This window comes from Arachis hypogaea, chromosome 2, assembly GCF_003086295.3.
Source record: "Arachis hypogaea cultivar Tifrunner chromosome 2, arahy.Tifrunner.gnm2.J5K5, whole genome shotgun sequence".
Classification (NCBI taxonomy): Eukaryota; Viridiplantae; Streptophyta; class Magnoliopsida; order Fabales; family Fabaceae; genus Arachis; species Arachis hypogaea.
The window spans coordinates 41,738,530-41,753,420 of record NC_092037.1 but is presented as its reverse complement, the minus strand read 5'-3'; the positions used below and the strand labels follow the sequence as shown (position 1 = coordinate 41,753,420).

The window sequence follows — 14,891 nt, the reverse complement described above, 5'->3', positions numbered from 1 at the left end:
AGATATACTAATTACTACTACTCCTATATAACTTCTAAGGTAAATCTATAAGATAACTATCACAGAGTAAAGCTAGGATTAGGACTCAACAACCTTTATTTTGGGAAGTGGATGTTCCTCTAGTCTGTGGGGTGCTTGATCCTTCAAGAGATAATTTCTGACGCTTCAGTTCCTTCAAGTCACGCCTTTGCTCTTCTTGTTCCCCAAGCAGTTTGCAAAGCATGCTATTTTGATTATTCTGTTCTTACTTTATTTGGTCCATAGCTTCTTGCAACTTGGTAACCGATGCTTCAAGATGCTCCCAATATTCAAATTGCAGAAATTCTGGGAGGAATTCTGATGGGTGTTTTTGTGGAAAAATGAATTTCCAACACACATAACTCACCGGCAAGTATACCGGGTCGCATCAAGTAGTAATAACTCACAAGAGTGAGGTCGATCCCACAGGGATTGATGGAACAAGCAACTTTAGTGGGTGATTAGTTTAGTCAAGCTAATATTGAAGGGATATTAGATGAAATGTAGCCAACAGAATTATAAATGACAGGAAATTTAAAGTTGCAAAAAGTAAAATTGCATAAAACTTAAATAACAAGAGAGTAAAATTAGCTAAAACATAAATTGCAAGAAAAGTAAATTGCATGAAAAGTAAAGGGGGGTTGGGTGCTGGAAATTAAAGAGAGCAATAGATCAAAACTCAGAAACTCTTGCAGAAAAGTAAATTGGAATCATGAACAGAAATGTAAAATGAAGAACAAGTGCAGAAGAATTAAATTGCTTGAAAGTAAATTGAAAGCCAATGGAACAGTAAAAACAGAAGAGCAGCCAAGAACTCAACTCAATTGCAAAATAAAATTGAAGATCTCAGGGAATCAAAGAGACTAGAAAACAAGTCTAGATCTCAATTCCTTCCTTGATCAAAGTAGAAAGCAGATTGAAGAAGAAAGAAAGATGAAAGCCGTAGAGAAAAACTTGGGTCCAAAACTCAATTCACTGAAATTTTGCAGAAGAATAACAAGAGAAATCTTAGACCAAGAGGGAAACAGAATTCCTTTAAATCTCAATCCAAGATTCAAAACAGAAATGAAAATTGAAGGAGAGAGCTCTCTACTCCTAATGCTCCCTAGTGGAGCTAGCCTCTTTTTTCGAGCTCCAATTGATGCCTTTATATAGGCTATACAAAGTAAAAATGAAAATGAAATTAAAACAAATTACATTTAAAATAAAAAAATCCTAATCTAATTGATCCTTGTGCCTTTGAGAGATGATAATGGGCTTAGCTTTCTTTGGATTTGAGGGAGAATGGGTCTTGGATGGCCTTGGTTCAATTGGTGAAGAAATGAGTTCAAAGGAAATTTTAATTGAATTTTGGCCCATGAGTGTTTGCTCCCAGGAAGCTGCTCTGGTCTTGTGGAGAGCAAAGCAGTGAAGCTTTGTGTGGGGATGCATGTTTCGTGCTGAGTATAGTGAGGCACCAGGAGATTGCCCTGCCCTTGTGGAGAGCGGGGCAGTGGAGCTTCCAAGGGGAGGTACCCGGTTCAAGCCTTGGTGAAAGCACTCCATGCCAATTTTCCTTGAATTTTTATGAAGAGAGTACGACATTGCCCTCCAAGAGAGCACTCTGCTCTCCTTGAGGGCAAACTTCCTTGGTTTCCTTGTGTCTCCCTCTTCGAGCCTTGGTGGAAGCATTTTGGTTTATTTTTGCTTGTTTTTGGCCCTTAAAGACGCCTTTCACTCATGCCTCAATTGTACGCCAAATATGGATTGCTATATATCGTTGGAAAGCTCTGAATGTCAGCTTTCCAACGCAACTGAAAGCACATCAATTGGATATCTGTAGCTCAATTTATAGCCCTTTGAAGTAGGCATGGTCATGCTATGAGCGCCCAGATTTTAACTTAGCGAAAATTTGCTTCAACCTCACTTTGCTTCATCACGATATTGCCCTGCCCTTGGCAAGAGCAGGGCAGTGTGCGTGCTGGTTGCTTCCTCCTTTGATTTGGTCATGGGCCACGCTTTTAAAAGCGTGGCCTAAGGCTCCAAAGTGTGCTCCAACTTCAAAGTGTGCCCCAAAACTCTTTTTTTCTCCTTTTTAGCTTATTTTGTGCTTCTTTGCTTCTTTTTCTTCTTATTTCCTACAAGATTTATAAATTTAAAAGATCAAGGAAATATACCATTTAATCACAAAAGCATTCAATATTTAAGCACAATTCATCAATTTCTTGTATGAAAAAGCATAGAAAAATAGGTATATGATGACTTGTCATCACAACACCAAACTTAAACCTTGCTTGTCCCCAAGCAAGAAAAGAATCATGCAATAAAGATTGACAATCCAAGGTAAAAAGAATAGCAACTCAATGTTCATGGTTAGCTAGTTTTCTAAGCATTCTACAATCACAAAAGAGATGTAAATGATTGATGCTTCTATCTAGCTCAATTTATGAAATCTTTTCCTTATAATTTTTCCTTGAAACAAGCTTTCGGTTTTTTTTTTAGCTTCTCCTTTTGGGTGCTTTGCCCCATGAGTTAATAACAAAGCTACGACTTCTAAATGCTTTGTTTTCAAGTATTACCACTTGATACATAAGCACCACAAGCATTTAATTAGAGGACTTCATTAAGCTCATTCTTCTTTTCTTTTCTTGACTCTCTAATCATTGATGCTCAGAGCCTTGAGTTTTGAGGGAGTGCTTTTGCACTTGAGCCTAGCCTTGACTTCTAAGTGTTTTATTTTCAAGCATTTAGCTTGATACATAAACACCACAAGCACTTAGCAAATAAATTGCCATTGGTACTCAGAGCCTTCAGCTTTCTCATTCTTTCCCTTTTTCTTTTCTTGCTTTAATTGTATTTGCTTCTTTAAGGTTTTCATGATTTCAAAAGATTTCACAAAATGTCCTAGATAAAAACTTCAATTAAATAAAATTCAATGCAATTGAGCAATAATTAATCATACTAGCTTTCCAATACTTGTATGCACATGCTAAGTTCTTCTTTAATTCCTTGTTTGTTTATGATCATGATGCTTTATTGCTTTTGAACTCACAAAACTCAAGTTGGTAGTCATAATGCCACAGCAACATGTTACAAATCAAAATTCAAGCTATGCTTATTCATACCACACATGCATACAGAGAAGATAAAGACAATCATGCAAATTATAGTGCTGGAAACAAATTAGAAGAAAATGAACTCTACAACCTTGTAGTTCATCTTCATTATTGTTGTCCTTTTTCTCCAATTCTTCCTCTTTCCCTTGCCAAACTCAGAATGCTTGCTCATCCTCAAGCAACAATTAGAACAATGGCTATGGGGATAAGATGGATCATGAATGTCTTACACAATGAAATGTTAGCAATACATGTGTTTAAGCAAGCAAAATTAAAGATAAGAATCAAGGCACAAGAGACAGAGACATTATGATTGCAAGCATAAGATGGTGTGCATGATACATTGCATAAAAAATAAGTGGCACACCAAACTTAGTGTGACACTCTCACTTGGAATTGATGCAAGTATCTAGTAAACATTGGAACCAAATTTTGTTGCATAGCAACACCAAACTTAGAATGCAACAATATGTCAATTTATTTGAACTAAAACTAAACAAAAGAAACTGTTATATGTTGAATACAATCACCAAGCCAAAAATCTGTCATGAATAAAGATCTCTTGATGCTGTATTAACAAAAACAGTTGATAAAAGAAAACTTAAAAATAAAGAGGTGACTAAAACAAAGAGAATGCAAACGAAATGTCAAAAGAAAAGAAAAATAACAATGTAAAGGCAATATGATTATGCAGACAAGTGATGTTGCTGGATGAGTTGCATAGAAAAATAAGTGGCACACCAACTTAGAATCTTAGTGTGACACTTTCATGTAGAATTGATGCAATCATCCAAAGGAATTGAAAACAATTTGTTGCAGGGCAACACCAAACTTAGAATGTGATCATATGCCAATTTATTGAAATTTAAACAAGGCAAGGAGAAGGAATGTTACCTACTGTTTACCTATTATTCACTTTCTTTCTCTTCTTCCAGTTTGTTAAAAGGAATGACCTCAAAGGGGGAGAAGATTCAGCTACTGTCCCTTGCCTCGGCCTTTTCTCAGCAAGCTTCCTTTTGCAAATGGCTTGATTGATCTTGCTTGCCGGTTCAGGGACAGGATTGGTGCTTTTGTTAGTTGCCTTCACTTCTTGGATGTCAAGACATGGTTGCTGTGTGATTTTTGGAGTAATTTCTTCATTAAGATCCTCTTGAATTTGTGTTTCCATGAGCTCTTCCTTCATGTAATTCTCTGCTTCACTTGAGTGTGACTTCTCTTGAGTGTCTTCCTCACTTTCTTGCTCCTCCACTCCTTCCTTTGTACTCAACATTTGACTTAATAGCTCTTTCAGGGAGGATGTTTGTTGTTTTTCCCAAGATTTCTTCATCTCCTCTTCATATTTGTAGATCACAGATTCAAGGGAAGTTTATGAGGGTTGTGAATGTTCATGTTCCTTTGTCACCTCAGGTGCAGTTTCATTTTCAACAACCTCATTCTTCATTGAAAGTTCACTTGATACAGAGGCTTCCTCATCTTGCCCTTCATCTTTCCTTGTTGCACTCACCAATTGAGCTAACATTATTTCCATGTTTTTGAATGAATTCTCTTGCTCGTTCTAGGATATCTGTGCCTCCCTCTCATATTTTTCAAACAAGGTCTCAAGCTTTGAGAGGCTTTGGTTCATGGAAGTTTGTGTGGGTGGTGAATTTTGATAGAGGCTTTCTGTTGAAGCATGGTCAAGTGATGATATCTTTGGATGAATATCATATGGAGCATTAGAATTTCCTTCCCAGCCACCATTAGAATCATGACTAGCATCATTTTGTGGTGGAAGAAAATATCCCATATGGTTTTCTTGCTCATCTTGTGTCTCTGAAGCAAATCTCCATGGATTGGAGTGCTTAGAATTTGTATTTTCTTGGTGATATTCCCAGCCACCATTAGAGATTAGTGATGGTGAGTAATATCCCATAAAATTTGTTTGATCATAAGATGAGTTGGTCTCCATCTGAGTTTTGTAAAATACAACACCATTGAAAATTGAAATTACTCATATCAGAAATGAGTTTTGCTTAGTGAGGCAAAAACACAAACACCTTGGTTTCAACTTAGAACAGAGAACAAAAAATAAAAAAATGCTTGATCTAGACTTTTCATCCACTTAATCATTATTGGTCTAATCAATCCCCGGCAACGGCGCCAAAAACTTAATGGTGTTTTTGTGGAAAAACAAATTTCCAACACACAAATCCAACCGGCAAGTATACCGGGTCGCATCAAGTAGTAATAACTCACAAGAGTGAGGTCGATCCCACAGGGATTGATGGATCAAGCAACTTTAGAGGGTGATTAGTTTAGTCAAGCTAACATTGGTGAGTGAGAATTGTTGCAGCAGAATGTAAAATTGCAGTGAACTTAAATTACAGAAAGTAAAATGGCAGGAAACTTAAATAACAAGAAAGTAAATTAGCTAAAACTTAAATTGCAAGAAAAGTAAATTGCATGAAAAGTAAAGGGGGGTTGGATGCTGGAAATTAAAGAGAGCAATAGATCAAAACTCAGAAACTCTTGCAGAAAGCTTAACTTGCAGGAAAGTAAATTGGGATCATGAATAGAAATGTAAAATGAAGAACAAGTTCAGAAGAATCAAATTGCTTGAAAGTAAATTGAAAGCCAATGGAATAGTAAAAATAGAAGAGCAGCCAAGAACTCAACTCAATTGCAAAATAAAATTGAAGATCTCAGGGAATCAAAGAGACTAGAAAACAAGTCTAGATCTTACTCCCTTCCTTGATCCAACCAAGAACAATTGTAGATGGAAAGAAGATGAAAGCAGTAAAGAGAGTTTTGGTTCAAATCCTTAATTCACTGAAGTTTTGCAGAAGAATAACAAGAGAAATCTTAGACCAAGAGGGAAACATAATTCCTTCACTCTCAATCCAGATTCAAAACAGAAAGAAAAATTAAGAGAGAGCTATCATTGTTGATCTAATCAATCCCCGGCAACGGCGCCAAAAACTTGATGGGTGTTTTTGTGGAAAAACGAATTTCCAACACACATAACTCACCGGCAAGTATATCGGGTCGCATCAAGTAGTAATAACTCACAAGAGTGAGGTCGATCCCACAGGGATTGATGGATCAAGCAACTTTAGTGGGTGATTAGTTTAGTCAAGCTAACATTGAAGGGATATTGGATGAAATGTAGCTAACAAAATTATAAATGACAGGAAATTTAAAGTTGCAGAAAGTAAAATTGCATAAAACTTAAATAACAAGAGAGTAAAATTAGCTGAAACTTAAATTGCAAGAAAAGTAAATTGCATGAAAAGTAAAGGGGGGTTGGGTGTTGGAAATTAAAGAGAGCAATAGATCAAAACTCAGAAACTCTTGCAGAAAGCTTAACTTGCAGGAAAGTAAATTGGGATCATGAACAGAAATGTAAAATAAAGAACAAGTGCAGAAGAATTAAATTGCTTGAAAGTAAATTGAAAGCCAATGGAACAGTAAAAACAGAAGAGCAGCCAAGAACTCAACTCAATTGCAAAATAAAATCAAAGATATTAGGGAATCAAAGAGACTAGAAAACAAGTCTAGATCTCACTTCCTTCCTTGATCAAAGTAGAAAGCAGCTTGAAGAAGAAAGAAAGATGAAAGCTGTAGAGAAAAACTTGGGTCCAAAACTCAATTCACTGAAATTTTGCAGAAGAATAACAAGAGAAATCTTAGACCAAGAGGGAAACAGAATTCCTTCAAATCTCAATCCAAGATTCAAAACAAAAATGAAAATTGAAGGAGAGAGCTCTCTACTCCTAATGCTCCCTAGTGGAGCTAGCCTTTTTTTTCGAGCTCCAATTGATGCCTTTATATAGGCTTTACAAAGTGAAAATGAAAATGAAATTAAAACAAATTACATTTAAAATAAAAAAAATCCTAATCTAATTGATCCTTGTGCCATTGAGAGATGATAATGGGCTTAGCTTGCTTTGGATTTGAGGGAGAATGGGTCTTGGATGGCCTTGGTTCAATTGGTGAAGAAATGAGTTCAAAGGGATTTTTAATTGAATTTTGGCCCATGAGTGTTTGCTCCCAGGAGGCTGCTCTGGTCTTGTGGAGAGTAGAGCAGTGAAGCTTTGTGTGGGGATGCATGTTGCGTGCTGAGTATAGTGAGGCACCAGGGGATTGCCCTGCCCTTGTGGAGAGCGGGACAGTGGAGCTTCCAAGGGGAGGTACCCGGTTCAAGCCTTGGTGAAAGCACACCATGCCAATTTTCCTTGAATTTTTATGAAGAGAACACGGCATTGCCCTCCAAGAGAGCACTCTGCTCTCCTTGAGGCCAGACTTCCTTGGTTTCCTTGTGTCTCCCTCTTCGAGCCTTGGTGGAAGTATTTTGGTTTATTTTCGCTTGTTTTTGGCCCTTAAAGATGCCTTTCACTCATGCCTTAATTGTACGCCAAATATGGATTGCTATATATCGTTGGAAAGCTCTAAATGTCAGCTTTCCAACACAACTGAAAGCACATCAATTGGACATCTGTAACTCATGTTATAGCCCTTTGAAGTAGGCATGGTCATGTTGTGAGCACCCAGATTTTAACTTAGTGAAAATTTGCTTCAACCTCACTTTGCTTCATCACGATATTGCCCTGCCCTTGGCAAGAGCAGGGCAGTGTGCGTGCTGGTTGCTTCCTCCTTTGATTTGGTCATGGGCCACGCTTTTAAAAGCGTGGCCTAAGGCTCCAAAGTGTGCTCCAACTTCAAAGTGTGCCCCAAAGCTCTTTTTTTCTCCTTTTTAGCTTATTTTGTGCTTCTTTGCTTCTTTTTCTTCTTATTTCCTACAAGATTTATAAATTTAAAAGATCAAGAAAATATACCATTTAATCACAAAAGCATTCAATATTTAAGCACAATTCATCAATTTCTTGTATGAAAAAAGCATAGAAAAATAGGTATATGATGACTTGTCATCAAATTCCTGTGCTCTCCTCTTGATGGGGTCATCCTGCACTTGTTATTTTTCCATTGATGTTTTGGTGATTGGTCGCTCAACTGAGATATACTCAGTTATTCCCATCTTCACTCCAGCATCTTTACATAACATAGATATTAAGCTAGGATAAGCTAATTTGGCATCTTTGGAGTTCTTGTTTGCAATTATGTAAAGTTCACACGAAATCAGCTTATGAACTTCCACTTCTCTTCCTAACATAATGCAGTGGATCATCACTGCTCTTTTAACGGTGACCTCAGAGCGGTTGCTAGTAGGCAGTATAAAACGCCCAATGAAGTCCAGCCAGCCTCTGGCGACTGGTTTGAGATCTTCTCTCTTGAGTTTATTTGGGACGCCCTTGGTGCTGGTGGTCCACCTGGCTCCAGGGATGCATATGTTCTCTAGAATCTTGTCAAGGGCTTTATTTGTTCTCATCAATCTACTATTAAAGGAGTCTGGGTCATCTTTCAGCTGAGGTAGCTTAAAGATCTCCCTGATTTTATCAGGGTGGATGTGAACAATCTTTCCTCTAACCAGGGTCCGATAGTCATAGAGAGCAGTTCCAGATATTCTCTGCCTATCTGTTTGCCATAGATTAACGTAGAATTCCTGAACCATGTTTCTTCCCACCTTTGTTTCAAGATTAGCTAGGATTTCCCAGCTCCTGTTTTGAATTTGCTCTTGGATCTCCGTATATTCATCTTCTTTCAGATCGAATTTGACTTCTGGGATCACTGACCTTAGACCCATTATTTTGTAGTAATGGTCTGAATGTTCTTTGGTTAAGAACCTCCCTTGATTCCAAAGTGGTTTTGGAATACTCTCTTTCTTGCCTCCTGGAGTGGGTTGTTTTCCTATAGGAGCCATGATCTTAGTGGGTATGGTTTAGTGATCACCGATAAACACACCAAACATAGAGGTTTGCTTGTCCTCAAGCAAAAGAAAAGAAAGGAGAGGGATAGAAGGATAGCTAGTTTTCAAACTGTTGAGGAGAGGAGAGAGGCCGAAAGTGGATTTAAAGGGAAGGGGTGGGTTTTCAAAAATTTTGAAGAAGGATAGGATAGAAGATATGATTTGTAAAAGATAAATATGATAGGAAAAAGATATAATTGAAAATTGAAAAGATATAGAAGATATTTGAAAAAGATATTTCTGAATTTTTTTAAAAAGATTTGGGATTAATTTGAAAAGATAATTGATTTTTTGAAAAAGATTTGAAAAGAAGTTGGATGGGATTTGAAAAAGGATTTGTGTTTATGAATTAAGATGCATTTGATATTTTTGAAAAAGGGATTTTAGAAATTAGGATTAAAATTTTTGGAATTGAAGGATCAGAGTTTGTAACATGTTTATGCAAGGAATCATGAATTGAAATATGAAAATTGAAAAAAAATGTGAAGTAAAAACGAAATTACTTCCTCCCCACAATCCTGGCATTAAACGCCCAAACACTGCATGTCTTGGGCGTTTAATGCCCATTTGCAGCTTTTCCTGGGCATTCAATGCCCAGCTGTTGCTTCTAGCTGGCGTTGAACGCTAGGAACTCCTTTGTCATATTGGGCGTTTTTCTGAACGCCTAGGACGCTATAAATCTGGCGTTGAACGCCCAGAAGGTTCTTCTTTCTGGCGTTCAACGCCCAGAAGATGCTTCTTTCTGGTATTTAACGCCCAGATGGCTATCCTTACTGGCGTTGAACGCCCAATAAGTGCTTCTTTTGGGCGTTCAGCGCCCAAAACAACTCTTACTGGTTTTTTTCGCACCAGTGAGCTTCTTTTTGCTGTTTTATCCTCTGAATCCTTCTGTAACTCTGTGAGCTCAAGCAATTGCTATTTTACCTTGAAAAAAATTGACATAAACCTGTAAAAATCAATTAATTAACAAATAAAACTTGTAAATGGCTGGGTTGCCTCCTGATGAGCGGATAATTTGTATACTTTTTGGCATTGTTTTTAGTATGTTTTTGGTATGATATAGTCAGTTTTTAGTATATTTTTATTAGTTTTTAGTTAAAATTCTCTTTTCTGGACTTTACTATGAGTTTGTGTGTTTTTCTGTGATTTCAGGTATTTTCTGGCTGAAATTGAAGGACCTGAGCAAAAATCTGATTCAGAGACCAAAAAGGACTGCAGATGCTGTTGGATTCTGACCTTCCTGCACTCGAAGTGGATTTTCTGGAGCTACAGAAGCCCAATTGGCGCGCTCTCAACGGCGTTGGAAAATAGACATCCTGGGCTTTCCAGCAATATATAATAGTCCATACTTTGCCCAAGATTTGATGGCCCAAACCGGCGTTCAAAGTCACCTCAAGAAATCCCAGCGTTAAACGCTGGAACTGGCACCCAAATGGGAGTTAAACGCCCAAACTGGCACTAAAGCTGGCGTTTAACTCCAAGAAGAGTCTCTGCACGAAATTTGCTTCATTGCTCAGCCCAAGCACACACCAAGTGGGCCCGGAAGAGGATTTTTATGTCATTTACTCATTTCTGTACACCTTAGGCTACTAGTTCTTATAAGTAGGACCTTTTACTATTGTATAGAGGACTTTGGTAGCTATCTTCATTTTTATGCTATCTTAGATCATTGGGAGGCTGGCCATTCGGCCATGCCTAGACCTTATGCTTATGTATTTTCAACGGTGGAGCTTCTACACACCATAGATTAAGGTGTGGAGCTCTGCTGTACCTCGAGTATTAATGCAATTACTATTGTTCTTCAATTCAATTCCGCTTGTTCTTGTTCCAAGATATCACTTGTTCTTCAACTTGATGAAGGTGATGATTGACGCCCATCACCATTCTCACTCATGAACAAAGTGACTGACAACCACTCTTGTTCTACAAGCATTTGAGGCTTGGTGAATATCTCTTGGATTCCTGATTGCACGATGCATGGTTGATCGCCTGACAACCGAGCGCTCGCCTGACAAACGAGCCAACCATTCCGTGAGATCAGAGTCTTCGTGGTATAGGCAGGACCTGATGGCGGCATTCAAGAGAATCCGGAAGGTCTAAACCTTGTCTGTGGTATTCTGAGTAGGATTCAATGATTAAATGACTGTGACGTGCTTCAAACCTGTAACCTACTGGGCGTTAGTGACAGACGCAAAAGAGTGATTCTATTCCGGTAGGGGAGGGAACCAAACCGGTGATTAGCTGCACTGTGACAGAGTGCATGAGCAATAGTTTTCACTGCGAGGATGGGAGGTAGCTGCTGACAACAGTGAAACCCTACACGAGCTTGCCATGGAAAGGAGTAAGAAAAATTGGATGAAGGCAGTAGGAAAGCAGAGAGACGGAAGGGAAGGCGTCTTCATACGCTTATCTGAAGTTCCTACCAATGAATTACATAAGTATCTCTATCTTTACCTTTGTGTTATTTTCGTTCATCACTATATCCATTTGAGTTTGCCTGACTAAGATTTACAAGATGACCATAGCTTGCTTCAATACTAACAATCTCCGTGGGATCGACCCTTACTCGCGTAAGGTTTATTACTTGGACGACCCAGTGCACTTGCTGGTTAGTTGTGCGAAGTTGTGTAATGCCATGGTATTGAGCCACCACGTGTTTGGAGCCATTACCGGGGATTATGAGAGTTGTGAAAAAGTAATGTTCACAATTTCGCGACACCAAGTTTTTGGCGCCGTTGCCGGGGATTGTTCAAGTTTTGAGCAAGCTTTTGGTAACATCAGTGCCAAGATCCGGCAACAACATCAAGTTTTTGGTGTTATTGCCCGGGATTGTTTAGGCTGGACAACTGACGGTTCATCTTGTTGCTTAGATTAGGTATTTATTTTTTTTCGAAATTCTTGAAGATGAGTTCTAGAGTTTCATGATGATTTGTTGAAATATGGCTGGCTGAGAAGCCATGTCTAATCTGATTGGACCGAGGTTTCAACTCATCACCACAAGAGCTTGTTGATTTCTTATCAATCTTGCTTTTGGAGCAGTGATCTGCTAAGGCTTGGCTGGCCTCTGGCCATGTCTAGTGTTTTGGACCGAAGCTTTCTTCGAAAGCTTGGCTGGCTGTGAAGCCATGTCTAATTCTTGGACCGGAGTCTTAGACTAGCATTGCACTGATTCCTGGAATTCTCATTGAGAATTTTGATACCTTTTTCCACTTAATTTTCGAAAAACACAAAAAAATTTACAAAATCATAAAATCCAAAAATATTTCTTGTTTGAGTCTAGAGTCTCATCATAAGCTTGGTGTCAATTGCATGCATTCATATGTCTTATTGATCTCCAAGATGTTCTTGATGATTTGCTTGATCTGATCTTTGAATTCTATTGACTTGAGTGTTTTGTGTGTCTCATATGCATTTTCGTTTTGTTAGTGTCAGTAGTATACAAACTGCTAAGTTTGGTGTCTTGCATGCATTGTCATTTGATTCTTGTTGCATTTTGGTTTGTCCTTATTATTAAAAATCCAAAAATATTTTTAATTTGTGTCTTTTCAAGTCAATAATACAGAGAATTGAAGATTTAGAACATACAGCAGAGGAATTGCACAGAAAAAGCTGGGCGTTCAAAACGCCCAGTGAAGAAGGACAAACTGGCGTTTAAATGCCAGCCAGGGTACCTGGTTGGGCGTTTAACGCCCAAAAGGGTAGCATTTTGGGCGTTAAACGCCAGAATGGATACCATTCTGGGCGTTTAACGCCAGGATGGCTAAAGGGGGAAGATTTTGTTTTCAAATCAATTTTTTTCTAAGTTTTCAAAATTTCTTCCAAATCAAATCTTTTTCAAATCAATTTTTCAATCAAATCTTTTTCAAAATTAACTTCTTTCCTTTTTCAAAGATACTTGCTACCAATTAATGATTTGATTCAACATTTCAAGTATGTTACCTTTTCTGTTGAGAAAGGTTTAATGTTTGAATCATATCTTTTCTTGTTAGTCAAGTTTTTAATTTTCAAATCAAATCTTTTTAAAATGTTTTTCAAATCATATCTTCTCAATCACATCTTTTTAAAACCAATCATATCTTCTTAACCACATCTTTTTCAAAATAGTTTTTCAATCAAATCTTTCTGATTTCTAATTTCAAAATCGTTTTCAAAAATCACTTGATTTCTTTTCCATTTTCATTTTCGAAAATTAAGTAATGTTTTTCAAAAATATTTTTTTTAAATTTTCCACTTAATTTTCGAAAATGACTTCCCTCCTTCTCACATCCTTCTATTTATGGACTAACACTATCCCTTAATGCAAAATTCGAACTCCATCTCCTTTGTTAAGTTCGAATTTTCCACTTCTGTCTTCTATTCTTCTTTTCCTCTGACACCTAAAGGAATCTCTATACTGTGACATAGAGGATTCCACATTTTCTTGTTCCCTTCTCTTTCTTATGAGCAGGAGCAAAGACAAAGGCATTCTTGTTGAGGCTGATCCTGAACCTGAAAGGACCTTGAAGAGAAAGCTAAGAGAAGCCAAAGCACAACTCTCTTTAGAGCACTTGAACGAACTCTTCAAGGAAGAAGAACAAATGGCAGCCGAAAACAACAACAATGCCAACAATGCAAGGAAGGTGCTGGGTGACTTTACTGCACCTACTCCCGACTTCTATGGGAGAAGCATCTCTATCCCTGCCATTGGAGCAAACAACTTTGAGCTTAAGCCTCAATTAGTTTCTCTAATGCAACAGAATTGCAAGTTCCATGGACTTCCATTGGAAGATCCTCATCAGTTTTTAGCTGAGTTCTTGCAAATCTGTGACACAGTCAAGACTAATGGGGTTGACCCTGAGGTCTACAGACTGATGCTATTCCCTTTTGCTGTAAGAGACAGAGCTAGAACATGGTTGGATTCTCAACCTAAAGAAAGCCTGGACTCTTGGGAAAAGCTAGTCAATGCCTTCTTGGCAAAGTTCTTTCCACCTCAAAAATTGAGTAAGCTTAGAGTGGAAGTCCAAACCTTCAGACAGAAGGAAGGAGAATCCCTCTATGAAGCTTGGGAAAGATACAAACAATTGATCAGAAAGTGTCCCACTGATATGCTTTCTGAATGGAGCATCATAGGTATTTTCTATGATGGTCTCTCTGAACTGTCCAAGATGTCCTTGGATAGCTCTTCTGGAGGATCTCTTCATCTGAAGAAGATGCCTACTGAAGCTCAAGAACTGATTGAAATGGTTGCAAATAACCAATTCATGTACACTTCTGAAAGAAATCCTGTGAACAATGGGACTAGTCAGAAGAAAGGAGTTCTTGAGATTGACACTCTGAATGCCATATTGGCTCAGAATAAAATATTGACTCAACAAGTCAATATGATTTCTCAAAGTCTGTCTGGGATGCAAAATGCATCAAGCAGTACTAAGGAAGCTTCATCTGAGGAAGAAGCTTATGATCCTGAGAACCCTTCAATAGAAGAGGTGAATTACATGGGAGAACCCTATGGAAACACCTACAATCCTTCATGGAGGAATCATCCAAATCTTTCATGGAAGGATCAACAGAGACCCCAACAAGGTTTCAATAACAATAATGGTGGAAGAAACAGGTTTAGCAATAGCAAGCCTTTTCCATCATCTTCTCAGCAACAGACAGAGAGTTCCAAGCAGAATAATTCTGACTTGGCAACCATGGTCTCTGATCTAATCAAAACCACTCAAAGTTTTATGACTGAAACTAGATCTTCCATTAGGAATCTGGAAGGACAAGTGGGTCAGCTGAGCAAGAAAATTACTGAACTCCCTCCAAGTACTCTTCCAAGCAACACAGAAGAAAATCCAAAAGGAGAGTGCAAGGCCATCAACATGGCCGAATTCTGGGAGGAAGAAGAGGCAGTGAACGCCACTGAGGAAGACCTCAATGGACGCCCACTGACCTCCAATGAGTTCCCC

The 14,891-nt window shown here is 38.2% G+C and overlaps 1 non-coding gene across 1 annotated transcript; it reads right to left on the bottom strand.

Annotated features, from left to right (window-relative positions):
- Nucleotides 1-13,937: 13,937 nt before the first annotated feature.
- On the bottom strand, nucleotides 13,938-14,045 carry LOC112764923 (small nucleolar RNA R71). Its single transcript, XR_003183401.1, has one exon. It is a non-coding gene; the product is annotated as a small nucleolar RNA R71 (small nucleolar RNA).
- Between the last annotated feature and the right edge of the window lie 846 nt (nucleotides 14,046-14,891).